This window comes from Pygoscelis adeliae, unplaced genomic scaffold (assembly GCF_000699105.1).
Source record: "Pygoscelis adeliae isolate BGI_AS28 unplaced genomic scaffold, ASM69910v1 Scaffold66, whole genome shotgun sequence".
In the NCBI taxonomy this organism is placed as follows: domain Eukaryota; kingdom Metazoa; phylum Chordata; class Aves; order Sphenisciformes; family Spheniscidae; genus Pygoscelis; species Pygoscelis adeliae.
Window position 1 is genome coordinate 3,959,943 of NW_008825167.1, and position 15,664 is coordinate 3,975,606.

Below are 15,664 nucleotides of genomic sequence, written 5' to 3' on the forward strand. Positions count from 1 at the left end.
CTGGTGAGACCCCACCTGGAGTACTGCGTCCAGCTCTGGAGCCCTCAGCATAAGAAAGACACGGACCTGTTGGAGTGGGTCCAGAGGAGGGCCACGAAGATGATCAGGGGGATGGAACACCTCTCCCATGAAGAAAGGCTGAGAGAGTTGGGGTTGTTCAGCCTAGAGAAGAGAAGGCTTTGGGGAGACCTTATTGCAGCCTATCAGTACTTAAAGGGGACTTCTAAAAAAGATGGCGGCAACCTTTTTAGCAGGGCCTGTTGCGACAGGACAAGGGGGAATGGCTTTAAACTAAAGGGGGGTAGATTTAGACTAGCTAGAAGGAAGACATTTTTTACACTGAGGGTGGTGAAGCACTGGCACAGGTTGCCCAGAGAGGTGGTGAATGCCCCATCCTTGGAAACATTCGAGGTCAGGTTGGAGGGGGCTCTGAGCAACCTGCTGTAGTTGAAGATGTCCCTGCCCATGGCAGGGGGGTTGGACTAGATGACCTTTAGAGGTCCCTTCCAACCCAAACTATTCTATGATTCTATATAAAATATATAGGTTGGTATAAAAACCTTAATTACGTTCTCAGAATTTTTTTCTACAGTTTCTCTATTTTCATAAGCTCTCTATTCCTCTGTGCACAAAATCAAAGTCATAAGTTTAACAAACAGTCTAAACCAGCAGACTTTGGCTTCTCCCACCCCTCTGTAGGTGGGTGTTCAAGATTCCAGCAGTTTCAGAATCAAAGAAAATATTTCATGAAAGATATTTCTACTTTGTAAACCTCAGAAATCTATGCAATCACAGATCTGACTTTTTAGCTATTACTAACTCATAGAATTAGTCTTTGATAAGTCAACAGACAGCAACCAATATTTTGTTTTTTTCCAAAAATCTGAAGATAGTTTCCTTATTCAGTACTGCTATTGCTATGCTCTGGTTTTACTGCTATGAGCATTGTTGTTTTGTAAAAACACAGTGGCTGATACTACAAAAGATGCTCACAGATGATTTTTAAACTAGTTTTTTCATCTTTTTTTTTTTTTTAACCAATATTTTAAAGAGAAGTTGTCCTGGACCAAAAGTTTGCCTTCTGTAAACTTTCAAATCTTGTAAAAAATTAAGTTCTGAATTCTCCTAATCAGAAAAAATGTTCTGTCCTACATATTTGTTTATTAATATAAAGAAAAATGAATGTTTTTGTTGTCTGAACCAGGCATAGTCTGGATGATGTTTTCATACATCATTTTGTACTTTCATATATCACTTTGTACTTTCCAACATTATTTGTTCTTCAAAAATATTTTGTGTGTTTTGGCAGCTAAAGGTTCAAGGTCACTCTGAAATTCTGCTTTTCTGTTCTGCATAACATGGAATTTATGTAGTGAATAGTTTCCTCTTACTAATTACAGCCATTTATTTTCAACATTTCTGTCTTGTAAAGCCTAGTTCAATTTTTTTTTTTAAAGAGAAACAGTGTGTTACAAATACATTTTGATGCTGTATATCTGTATGAGATGGGAGCTGTATGTGTGCCTGAATTTTAAATCTATGAATGTTCAACTTAATAAGGTAATTTGGACAAGGATTGTCTCTTTCTAATGGTTTGTGCTAGCCTAGCACAATATGCCCTGGTCTTTGGCTTGGCTATGAAGGTGCTACTGCAATACAAATAAGTGATAATAACAACATTTTAAAGATACTTGTCTTGCTGAACTCAACCTATAACATCCCATTTCTTTAGACGCAAGGCCAAGCTCTTCTGCACTAAATCAATTCTTCCTCTCATTTGAACCTTCTTAAAATTCTACATGCAGATTGTCAGTTAAGTCATTACAAGGACATATCCCAGAGTTTTAGGCATTTGAAGGAACACAAGGGAATAACGGGAAGCTTAGTACTTGCCTTGATATATTTTTATTTACTGATCTTCTGTTTAGTGCACTTAATTTATGTCAGATAAATCACTTGAATTCTTTTCAAAGATCAAGTGGGGAAAATGTCATAGCATTAAGCATAAGTATCCAATTTTTTGCTAAAGGTCATCTTGTCCCTAGGTACATGCATGTAGAAGGCTCATGGAGACAAGCACACACCCTTTATTTTGAACTCTTGTTGTCTGATTTTTTATAATATTCCAACCTTGTCTATATTTGGAATCAATTTACACAAATGAAGATTAGCTACTTTAATTAAAATAAAGATTGCTGGGATTAGCAGTTGAAAAAGAGGTATCTGTATCTATGCAGTTGAAACTGTAGATTCTTATTTTCTCCCTATCATCAAGACTTGAAGTCACCAGGTGGTGCTATTACATAGTATTGCAAGACCGTCTTCTGTAATTTGTTTGTGTTTGTTTTTTGGGTTTTTTTGTGTTTTTGGTTTTTTTTTGTTCCCCCCCCCCCCCCCCCCCCAAGGCTAAATGCCCTGTTACTCAATGCTTTAAATGCTGTATAATCCCTTTGCCTTACAGTTGAAAGAAGCTATAGCAGCTTCTTGACCGGTGGCTTTTAGTTCAGGAGTAGAAGGACTTTGTGGGAGATGGGCATTGGTGGCTAAGGTTGCCTTCCTCTAAAACAATGTGGTTTGCATTCTGTTTGTGGTTGCCTTTGTTCCTGGTCTGGAATAATGCATAACTTAATACAACATGCAACACATTTTTTTCATCCCTTGAACCACAAGGAAAACAAAATAAAACTTGGTGGTAGGTCAATGATTGTGTTAGGAAGAGAAAACGGATATCAGAAGGATAACTAAGGTATTATTTACATGGAGAATAATATCGTGACTTTGGGGGCTTTTTTTAATCTCTGAGAAAAAGTCTTCATATGATTAGTTTCCTTCTTTCTTTGGATTACATCAGAGAGAATAACCATTAGAGTAACTATTCATTCAGGTGATATTGATTTAGAATTTTATCAGCAAAATCAGTTGAAATCATACAGATGTAAGCTGGAAAAAAAAAAAAAGAAAAAGGTAAATAGTCATTATCTGCCAGTACATGCTGTAGCATAATAGAGTGATAAAGAAAAATACCTTAATGGGAAGGTAGCCATCTGGAGTTTAAGAGAATAATGATTCAATCTGCTTCAAAAGATTCAGCAATTTTAACATAAAAAGCCTTGTTAGTGATTGAGATGAGAATCTGTTATCCTATATATGGAATGTGGATGGTGCTACTTACCTCACCTCATTAGCATTTTAAAATAATAGCAAAGACAATTATGTAAAGAGAATCTGATTGGGAGGGGGAAGTTTTCCTGGTAACTATTGATGATAATTTATATAGTTCACACAAGCATGTGCGTTTCTTTTTTTCCAGGATGAGCTTTATTTTTTTAAACAACTTCTGGTGATGGTTTTCTTCCTTTGATGAGGTTTAACTGCCACATTATGTCTCTACAAAGTTGAATGCAGTCACTTTTAAGAATACCCCAAATTAATGGTGTAGCTGCATGACGATCAATATGAATAACATCTCTCTTTACTGCAAGTTTTAAAGTAATTTTTGTAATGGTTAATGCCTTTATGTTTGGTGACTTTGGTAGGAATGAGAAAAGTAGCTTATTTATACCAAAGTCTTGTCTTGGAGGATATCTAAACTAGATTTGAAGTATCATTTAGCTAAGCTTTAGAAATAGACACTTATTTATGCTTTAAATATAATTTCAAAATGTCTTTAAATTATTCTAGGTACGTAACAATTGCCTATGTCAGAAAGAATAAGAACTTATATTTTCCATTTTCCAGGGTTGTTGTTTTGTGCTCTTTTTACTAACCAGTTATGATAAAGCTTGACAGTTAAAGCAATTTAGGACATGGCTATGTTGGATGGACTGGGATACTGGTCCAATGCAAAGGCTGTTCTTGGGAGAAATCACTTTTTGTTTTAAATTTGTTTGACCTATTTAAGAATTTCTCATATGGGTAATACAAATAAAAAAGGTTATTGCCATCTTTAACAGTTTAATATTGTCTTAATGTATGTAGTGTTGAAGAAAATAATTCATGAATTGTATTTCTGCGTTACACTAGATTACTCTCACTAAAATGTACTTTTAATAGTTCACATAATTTTCATTAACCTCTTGATACTTTATTCATCTCCATTAGAACAACATTGTACAATCAAACCAATAGAAAAGCACAGACTATTCTAGCGGCAGAAATGAGTAGGAAGTCATATAAGAAAGGACAGATGTCAATGAGGTCAAATCCTCAACATTTTTTTTTGCTCTTCACCAATTTCCTCTACCTGAGCATTTCTTGCTATTAATTGTATCTCTATATTGCTTTCCGTTCTGCTCTAATTCATTAATTTGAGGAACTTGAAAACAGGCTTATGGTTGCAATGCTAAATCTTCTTAGAAGATATGAAAAGCAGCACAGTTTTGAGTAACATTTTGATCTGACACTGATTTTTATGGTACTGTTATTCTGCTGACATCATTAGACTTTCTCATTTCCATCTATACATTTACATCACGAGAAGTGAATCAGGTTCTCTGAATCCTAGGGAATGTTTCCCTTTTGATGATTAAGTCATTGCTTTTTTTATAAAACTAACACATCGCTATTTTTCAAAATGTCAAGCTTTATTTTGAGCCACATTCCTGAGTTTTATGCTACAACACTTTGTTCTGAACCTTGATGATGTGTGACTCAGAAATCATATCCTACAAGGATTTTAATAAGGAGGAGGTTGGCAAAGTGAAAGTGTATCACAGAAAAAAGGAATGCTTGCTGAATAGAACAGTTATATTTACACATGCTCTTTAGCTGTCTGAACGCAAAAAACACGGGTAAGATTATAAACACCTTTTCACAGATTTATTTCTTTATTTTAATCTCTAGATAAATACACACTTCAAGATGTCACAAATATGTTTTTCATCCCAAGAACATCTGGGAGACTTGTCCTGTTGGGAGGCACTCCAAATCTTTTGGGTTTAAAGAAAAAGAGTTTAATAGTACTTTATATATGTAATAACTTGTGGGTCACTTGAAATCTCTCTATCTGAAGAGAACAAAAGAGGTCTTAAAATGAAGGACTTGAACTGACTTTGGGCTTAAGGGACATCTAGAAGATATCTCGTCTAGAGTTATCTAGCAGAAAGGAGGTAAAACCACTGGAATAGGGATTTGGAAGAGACGTGTTTTTTCATTCTTGATATGCAAGATTTCTTCCTGAAGTGAATGAAAGTTTTAAGCGTGTACAGCATGGTAGACTAATAGCAAGGTTAAGAGAAGATCTAACAGGAAGCTGTGAAAATTTTGGAAGCAGTGAGGACAATAACAGCACAAGTTAATGCCACGGAATTAAAATATATTTATGTTTAGCCCTTACTTATATTACTTCCTAGTAATATAAATTTACACATGGTGAAGTTTATTATCTCTAGTATGCTAATTCTGTTCTCACGCTAAAGAATTCCTGCTCTTTACTGAGTCACAAAACAGATTGTGCTGCGTTCTTGAGATATTCCACCTCAGTATTTTTTTTATTTCTTTAGAACAAACTCCTCCATCTCCCTCACCAGTTTGTTATGCAAAATTTTCCAAACTCAGTTTACAGTTTGTATGAATCTAGTCCTAAAAAGGACATCCAAGTATGAATAACAAAATAAGTACCATCTATGATTATTTTCTATCTATAAAGAATATAATTTCCCTAATGATATTACAGCTACTATAAAGAAACATTTTCAGGAAATCGGAAATAGGCTAGTAGGGCATGTAAAGTGTCTAGCTGAAGAATAAAGAGAATAACTTCAGATTAATACTATCAGTGAAATCACTAAATATATCAAGATGTTTACTTTTCCTTTTAGAGGGTATATATGGAAAGTAAATGGCCTTCCAAATATCCAATCAGACTAGTTTAAATCCACATTCCCTGGGCTAACCTGACTCTCCTATAATTTCTATTCTTCCATTTGTGACATCCCAGATGAATCTCCCGGTTCCTGAACTTTTTGCTTATGATTGAGTCTAACTTCTAAAATGAGCTCAGTATTTTGTCAGCCCACTTTCCTGAGACATCTCACCTGCTGTAGTTCGCATTTACAAGGTGAGGATCTCAGACAGTAGTTGAATCCAGAATTCTCCAAATTTCTTTTTCCTGATTAATGTTTTGTCTATCCTTTTTCACAATGCTGCAGAGATGAGCACAATTCTCTTTTGTAGGAGGAATGGGGGAAAAAAATTATTTTGAGACATATTTTCTCAACATATAAATGGGAACCAGAGTGCATATGCACAACTGTATTTAGCAATACATTTTAGCATAATCTAACATGCTAATAATGTAATTTAAATCAAAATGTCCTAATAGAATCTTAATTTATAAGGCCCCTGAATTATATTTCTGCAGCTTTAATTTTATGTGTCTTTAATCTCCTTTGTAGGTTTAAAATGCTTTATTGATTATAAACTACAAGTCTATGCATTTCTTTTAATTAAATCAGTTTCTGGTTTTTTTGGTTTTGTTTTATTTTGGTTTTTTTTAGCAGGTATGACATTTTCTAAAAGAATAAAATAACTTTATCTCAGAATTATAAAACAAGGTAGGTTTTCTTCTTCTAGTAATAAGGGACATCAGCTCTGTGTACATTCCTTTGTATTGCTGATTGTTTATCAAAGACAGACTTTCCTGAGAATACCAGGATATGGAACTACCATCTATGGATTTAGTCTCTGTTGAGATAATAAAATCATTTAATTATTCATATTAATACATTTTAAAACATATTAAATATCTATTTTATATCACTAAGTAGATAAATGCAGTATTACTTTCTTATTAAATCATAATTTTATTCAGTATGAATTACAGTTATGTGGGAAAGTTAAGATCTTAAAAAACAGAACAGAAAAGTAAACTTCCCCAAAGGTTTAGTCTGTATTACTAAATACTAAGAACAAAGGAATAGTTAGATAAAATTTAAGAAAGTTAATTGATAATGGCTTATAATTATCAGAAGATAAAATGCAAAGAACTTCATAAAATTAATATACATATCATTAAGATACACACTTATATATTATAACATTTTGGAGCTAGAGAAAGAATAACTAAAGAATAAATATTAAACTAAAAGAAAGCCTACCATGAAAAAAAAGGGGGACTCTTTAGAGTAGTGATGATAAAAAAACAGATGACAATATGCATGTTAATGAACACCAATCAATTTATGTTCTTCAATCTACTTTGAAGGACATCGCATCAAGAATGTCTCACAGAACAAATGACAATCACCTGACAGTAGTCCTTTCCCTGGAGGGAATTCATATCTAAAGCAGCAGAAGTATTTGTGAAAAACAAAAGAATTTACCATACAAATCAAAATTAGGCAAGGAGAAAAACTCAGATGTGATGAAATTACTTTCAATGAAAACAGGAAAAAAAGAAAGCTAACGAGTTAGCTGGGGTTGAGAAACACATCTTGAAATGCGCAAAGGAAGAACAGTCTGAGTTTTCTTGGAATTCAATTTATTTTTAACTTTTACTTTTTCCAGGCTAAAGATAGATCTAGCTGGTTTATGTTGGTCCTGTGACATTAAAGCAAGACGAAAATATATTTTTTCTTACACTTTTTCCTTTTGTTTTTCATTGTATTCATTTTTAAAGTCCTAAAGAGGTATTTTTTAAAGAAACAAAAAGATCCAAACTCATCAATACTTAGGTTCTTTTTGGTCTTTATCTACGCACAGTCCCATAGACCGCAAAAGAATACCTGTGTTTTAAATGAAACACTCATGTAGATAACTGCAGTATCAGTGATTTAATCTTGTCTGTGGTTCACTAGTGGAAGATTCACTCAGAATACAATTTTTTTTTTAAATAAGTAAATGTACTACTACCGTTACATGTCAGTCTTGTGTTGACATGTGCAGTGAATATGTAACTACTGACAACAGCTAAGAGTGAATTGTTCTTGTATAGTACTATACTATATCTGACACTATTTAGAGTTCTTGCAGTCCACAGCCATGCTGGAAAACCCTGGCATCCAGCTTTTCCTTTTCTCTGATGCAGTAGGTGCCATTAATCTTTTAATCAACTGCCTCAGGTAAGTAGCCAGATCCCATAGTCTTAAACCTAAAAGGAGTTTCATGGGCTGCTTCAGCAGGTTTAGACAGGTAATTAGGAATTCAGGACCAAGTCTAAAATATCTGTAGAAAATTTGTTTAGGAAATTGAGTAGGATCGTATGCTCCTGTGAAAGCAGCTATAATACATTAAGTTAAATAACTGCAATATACTTTTGTGTTTGAAATGGTTTACTAGAACAAATATCCAGTTGTTACTTTGTCTTGCTCTCATCCATACTTGAAGTGTGAAGATTTTCAGAGGAATAAGGCTTTTTTTTTTTTTTAATGGAGGGGTGGTCTGTGTACAGAAGCATAAAAGCTGTTTTCATGTTCTCTCAAGTTAATCATAATATGATGGGTGAAACAAGAGGTTTTCAATTCATAATTGCCCCAGTGAAAATAATTTATCATCTGAGCACAACTCCCACTAGGGAGCTCAGAATATTTGCTCTATTTGTTATCGTATCGGAAGAAAAACCTTACGAAATATATAGATCTCTCTGTTACATTCAGGTTTGCCTGGATATAGCTTGCCTTCTGAGCATTTAATTTCTCTGTTATATATCTTGATAAATATATAGGTCACATTTTTCAGAATGACTTAGAAGCTTTAAGACCAAATTTCAGCTGACTTCTATGACTTGGAAGAGGGATTAAGCTTTAATTCCTTCAGACCTACTCTAACTCTGACTTTTATGTTGATCCATAGAGAAAACAAGATTTTTGAGGTATTGTTTGACCCTAAAGCCAAGATTGAATAATTAATTAGGATATAATATGTTTATAGCTTTCTGTAAACATGGTAGAGCTTAAATAAGGAAATAGAGAGGAAAGGACTGTATTTCTGCCCTAAAGAACTTAAGTGTTCATCTGGACTGACAAGACTGAGATTGAGATGTCTTTCCTTGAATTATTGGAAGCTAAGGAGTAGGGCCATCTTTTCAATTTACAAATCTAGATCCAAACACTTTTCTCCTAATAAATGGTGAGAGGAAGATTGGGAATAGGGACAGCTTACAAAAAAAAGCTTACCACTAAGATATTCAAAAGTTATACCTAGCCTTGAGTTTCAATTTATTAGTTCAATGTCATGCTAACTGAGGCTAATTGTTTTTGGTTTCAAGAAGGCTGGCATCTGGTTTACTCAGAATGTAGGCAGAATGTGCTCATGTCTGCTTGCCAGGCTCTATATATCCATATCAGACATCTTGAAATCAGTATCCTATATAATTTTTGGCAAGTGTAGCTTTTCTGCATTTATTAGTGAACTTGTTGAGTCACTACTGCAGAAGCACTTTCAGTATCAGTGGTGATGCATTAATCCTTTGCAAAGACCAGCACCTGGAGTGGAGAGCACTTAAATATCTTATTTAAATCTTTATTCTGAATCACTAAGCAAAGTTTACCTAGTGCAGAACTCTATGCTGGCATCCTGAATGTGTGTGAACTTCACAGCATATATTTGATTTGGCATTTAGTGTGAAGGCATACACTGGAAGAACTGACTTCCATTTTAGAGTTCCTAGGGGATGCTAAGCATTAATGCTCTCCAGTAGCTTCATGAGGCTTCAAAGTGCTAAATAACTTCAGTATTATGCTGTTAATGTGAATTCTATAGGGATAGATTAGTCATTCATAACCCGTTAAGATTTTGTGTACTATATGTTTGTTTCCTTTTAGAAAATATTTGCTTATAGTTTGCTATCAAATATAAATATATAAGAAAAAGTAAAAAAGAGAAATATAGCTTTAAGGTCCTGTGGTCACAGACGCACTCTTTTGTAAGATTATAAAGGATTTATTCTCTGTTAATTCTCATTTATATTGGTTGTGTTCTCAGGATAATTTGCATGCTATATTGCAATTATTCCACTAGGAATTGCTTTGATGGTAAAATTTAAAATTAATGTATTTATTCAGGTCGAAACAGAATCAGCAAACTCCAGAATGCATGCTGATAAAAATTGTTTTTAATTTAATTAGAGCTGTATAAGCTAAAAATATTTATATTGATATGTGCATACATTGAGATATGCTTTGGTATAGTTATAGGTGATTGTCTTTTAACTTGTTTCAGTCTTTTAACTCTCTTAAAGTCCCATTAAGATATGAAAGCTGAGAAACTAGATTGACCATAAAGAAAGTAGAGACCTAGAAAGACAATACATGTATTTTTTTTAATTTTCTTTTATTTATTTATCTAGTTTCCAGGACATCATTAAAATATCACTGCATTGTATAGCAATGAGATCTTATACAAGGTGCGGCTGAAGAAGTGAAAATGACCTTAACTCACAGGATAACGAGGTACCATAGATGTGATATACTTTGAAATGTAAAAAAAAAAAAAAAAAAGCTACTTTTGCAAAACCTGAGCAACACTTTAATTCAAGATTAGCTGTGTGTTTTATTTTTATTATACTTTATTTCATAGGAGAAAAAAGAATCAGAAGAAATTATTGCAAGACTGCAGAACTAAACAATCTCCAGAAGTTAAAGTTGTTTTGCTAATGTAAGTAGATTTTCTCATATCTCTACCAACTTTCTATTTCTCTTCCTGTAATTAAATTAGTGTGGAAACTATATAACCAATATAACATTATACGTATATATGTTTATATATATGTTGTATGACTTCTTTATTGAGCCAATATTTTAACATTTTTTGATGTTTCTAGACCTCTGAATCTGCAACCTCACAACTCATAATATATTAGTAGTAATAACATACTAGGTTGTTATGTCATGTACTTTAGAAATATTTACATGATAGCAATCAATCAATCAAAACTTTTTACCAACAGGGTGGAGATCCTGAGCTTTACACTCATGGTTTCCCCTCTTCCCTCTGAAAGGTTATGGATATATCCCATCTACCCTTCTGGCCACTCAAGCCTGATAGCTCAATTTCATCTTTGACTGGTCTTGTGCTTCGATCTGTGCATATGAATCTTGCTGATTTATTTCATTTTGGCATCTCAAGTTCTGATATTTCTTCCTTGCTCACACTTGCAAACTCACAACTAAACCCTGATCATCTTGCATCTTCAGTGGTGTAATTTCCTTCCTAGACTTGGTGGCTGTGACCTCTCTCTCTCTCTCTGATTCAAAAAGATGTTGCTAGAATTAGCTTTCTGGATTGTTGCTCTGTTTCAACTTCTTCTATCGCTCCTTCTCTTTCAACTGCTTGCATACAAATTTCTTGTCAAGTATTCATAGCCCTGCAAATTTACATTTACTTGATCTCTGTTCAGATGTTTAACCTTTCCATTACAAGGTGGGCACATTCCATCAGTGATGTTCCATCATTATGACTAATTCTCTATGTTCTGAAAAGCGTGTTTGAAGTTTCTCTGACTCTACGCAAAAGCATGGTCATCTATCCATTGCATCATCAGTTTATCCTTTTGTATGCCCAAATGTGATGCTATTTCTGTCATCATCCTAGCACACTGCAAGCTAATAATGACTAGACAGGAGGTAAGGTCGATTCACCATTCTAGCAGTCCTTTCTGTCTTTGTACCTACAAATGACCCTCAAATCCTGTTCAGCTGTCATGTTGTTAAAGTAGGGTCATTTAGCATATTTTATGCAGTTCCCTGTGAAACACAAGCACAAGATATTTGGCCTCCATTCTCATCACAGCTTTTTTGGAGGAGCTGGGTTTGAGCACTTTGTAGATATCTCCGTTTGGAATGCAGTGAACTTTCTTTTGCATCCGCTACCAGTAAATGATCTCAAAGTACATTTCTTAAAGGAGGGATACTAACTATGATTATCTAATATTTCTACATTTTTTTACATAGTGAAGTGAAATAAAACTGTTGTCTGTAGCCAGAGAAAGAAAATTTCAAAAGAAAATTGTTTTGTCAAAATCAATAAATATTTCAGGAACATTTCAATTTCAAAATATTTTCATGAGGTGAAAGATTCTGATATTTAGTTTCAAAGTTGTGGAAGTATTTTCAGTGGTGCTCTTTCAGACTTTTTTTTTTAATTGACATTATGCTAATACATATGTGATATCTTACTGTCCAAAGGTATGTATTCAATATGTTCATTTATGTATTTGAATATAAAGCATTTATTACACTATAGAAAGTACAAGGGAATTTTTTAATGTTATTGCAGTGCTGAATTACATTTGCCTCTTCCCACCCCTCAAAATTCTCATTTTTAAAGACTTTTACTCTTGCAACTTTTTTTTTTTTAATACCAGAATTTTCTGGAGAGCAAAACTTCCTACTGTTATATACAGTCCCTGCTGGTTTATATTTACTTTTCTTCATTTATGCTGGTTGGTTGTTTCTGAAAAGAATTATATTTTGTTCCACAACAGGGTTTTTTGCCATTGCTCAACCCTACACAAATGTTGGCATATAAGCCCCATTCATGTGTATCATCTTTAAATTCCAAGAACTCAGAGTTCTGAGAAGTTTCTGTATAACTATATTCAAAGCTGTGAACACAAAAAGGGCAGAAATTGCTTATAAGTGACAAATATGCAGTGGTATTTTTTCTTTGTCTTTCTGGCAGAATTCAGCACAAACTTGGAGGTAATGATTAAACAGCATTGAGTAAGTACTACAGGCAAAATAAATATCATTTTTTAACATATTCTACAGATTTAATTAAAGAAACTCTCGTAAGAATGTGGAGTCCATAATAAAACATGCTTGAATGTAGCATCTCTTTAAAAATTCTACAGCTACATGCAGGGATCTGTTTGTTGTAACATTATTTGTCAACAGTTCCAATAAAAAATAATAGGGGCAGGCAAGTAACTGGTGTGAGTCTGCACCCAGGTCAGTGTAGCATCACTTTCTCATACTGGATGAGTGATTTATTCACAGAAATCAACTTTGCAATGCACTTGCACAACATTTACCTTCAGTGTATGAGACTTCATTTTGTCAATAGTTTTTGGTATTATTATCTCTGACAGAACAATAACAGATGATTGGCAAGAAAAAAAGCCAGTGTACTATTTCTTCGAGAGAGGAAATGGCTCCTATTGAATGTAAGTGTTTTTATTTGATGCACTATTCCCCAGATGCAAAATAAATATTTTAAAAGTTTGTACTGCATTCCCACTCCCTGGGTAGTTGTGCCTTACAGAAAAGTGGTGGGGGTTTTTTTGTTGTTTGTTGGTTGGGGGTTTTTTCTCTCATCACTTCTGTTACTATTGAGTTACTTGGTCTCTGTTTAAAGCCTGCTGATTTAACTGCAATATTTTTTTTTTTCCATTCTTTGTAAACAAGATCTGTTCTGGTAGATTTTTCTTTTGCTGCTTTACTCCATTTTACTGTGAAAAGGACAGCTATGTATAGTTTTAGTAACCTACAGCAAACTTTGAAGTGTTTCTTAAGTATATGATGTTGAAGAGAGAAAATAAAGGGAAGAATGACTGATTTTATAAAAGTTAACAGACTTCCTTGACTTTTCCCAGATGCTTAATGAATAACTAAGTAGAGATGCAAATTTACATAAATCTGAGGGGCAATTAAGAAAAACAAGATGCCTCATATTTTTATTGCATTCCCTTACTTTCATGAGTAAGATGTTAGAAATGTAAATCCTAGGTGTATTAAGCTATCCAGGGAGGAGGGGAAAATTCTTGTGTTCAAATAAATAAGAGGAATCATCTTCTGGAGCTGTACTAAAACCCAATGAAAGGAATGCGAATCTATAGAAAGGCATTTGAGATGTTAAACTATTGCAGAGTTCTGGGGTCAAGCCAGTAAACATGGAAACTGTTTAGAGAAAACTAAAGTTGTGGCTCTGAGTTATTATAATAAAGACCTTCGTTAATATTTCTGGATAATATTAAAAAATAATCTTCCCTTTTTCAGCATTGTTTTATTTTACATGTGAAAGAAAGAATTGCCTTAACACACAAATTCCTTTTTTTATTCTCTTATAAACTAAGTGCAGTTAACAAATGCTTATAATATACTTCACAGCTGCTCTCATGACAATACTGACATTGGGAATTTAGAGAAGCTAGGGAAATGTCTAAACATCTTTAGCTTTAAAAAGTAAAATTATATGGATAAATAAAGAAGACCAAACCCCGCCCTCAAAACGAAGTGAAGTCAGCCAGTATGTATTCTTTTGTCAGGCTGACATTGATAGGCAAATAGTTTTTTATTTGTACTTCTAAAATATGCATACCGTTCTCTTATAGAAAAGAAGAAAAAATACTTTGTTACTTCTGCAAGTTATCTAGAAGTGCATATTTGCAGTATGTTTCCTAATATTACAGTTTTACTACATTTATTTTTTTTCTTCTAAAGACCAAAGGAGCAAGAAGCTCTTCTCTCTTAACAAGACGAAGAAGCTGACATGACAAGATTAGAGCCTAATGGAAGTTTCTCTTCCCATTTGACAATAAGTCTAGGCACTAGAAGAAATTTTGTTCTGTTTTAAACACTGTTAAAAATAGATTTATTAATATCCTAGAGGTTTGTTTTTCGTTATCTTTATGATTGACAACAACAAACACAACAAATGAGATAATGAGGAAGTCTTTGCCATTTGCAGTACAATGGAATTAAAACCTGAATTAGGGCTCTTTTCAGCTTTCATACTAGAACAACTTGTACTTTGTAACTTCTTTGGTGACTCTTCCAATAACTCCTGCTGACTTAGTTTATATAAGAACTCACAGATGTTTTCAAGTTCTTAAGTTCATACTTTGGAAATTATATGTGTATATATTTAGCCAAGTTCGAAGAAGAAAAATCAACTTTTTCCATGAAGAAGTGTAGTTGATCTGGAGGCCAGTTCTCAAGAAGCTATATAGTCAGGAAATAGATAAACTCTCTGCCATCATGATCTGACTACTCTTCACAGTTAAGACATTATCCTGAACTACCAGCACTGTAGTGCCTACCCACGAAACCCACAGGCTCCTTTCCTTTTCTCTTACTGAATCACAGAAGCTCAGTCATTGTACCACAGCTGACTTCAGGAAAATAACTTAAACAAGTTGTAATGGATTTGGTGCCTGATCTTAGAATCATAGAATAGTTTGGGTTGGAAGGGACCTCTAAAGGTCATCTAGTCCAACCCCCCTGCCATGGGCAGGGACATCTTCAACTAGAGCAGGTTGCTCAGAGCCCCCTCCAACCTGACCTTGAATGTTTCCAAGGATGGGGCATCCACCACCTCTCTGGACAACCTGTGCCAGTGCTTCACCACCCTCAGTGTAAAAAATTTCTTCCTTCTAGCTAGTCTAAATCTAGCCCCCTTTAGTTTAAAGCCATTCCCCCTTGTCCTGTCACGACAGACCCTGCTAAAAAGTTTGCCACCATCTTTCTTATAAGTCCCCTTTAAGTACTGATAGGCTGCAATAAGGTCTCCCCAAAGCTTTCTCTAGGCTGAACAACCCCAACTCTCTCAGCCTTTCTTCGAGCAGAGTAGAGGGGGTAGAATCACTTCCTTTGACCTGCTGGCCACGCTTCTTGTGATGCAGCCCAGGATACGATTGGCCTTCTGGGCTGCGAGCGCACATTGCTGGCTCATGTCCAGCTTTTCATCCACCAGTACCCCCAAGTCCTTCTCAGCAGGGCTGCTCTCA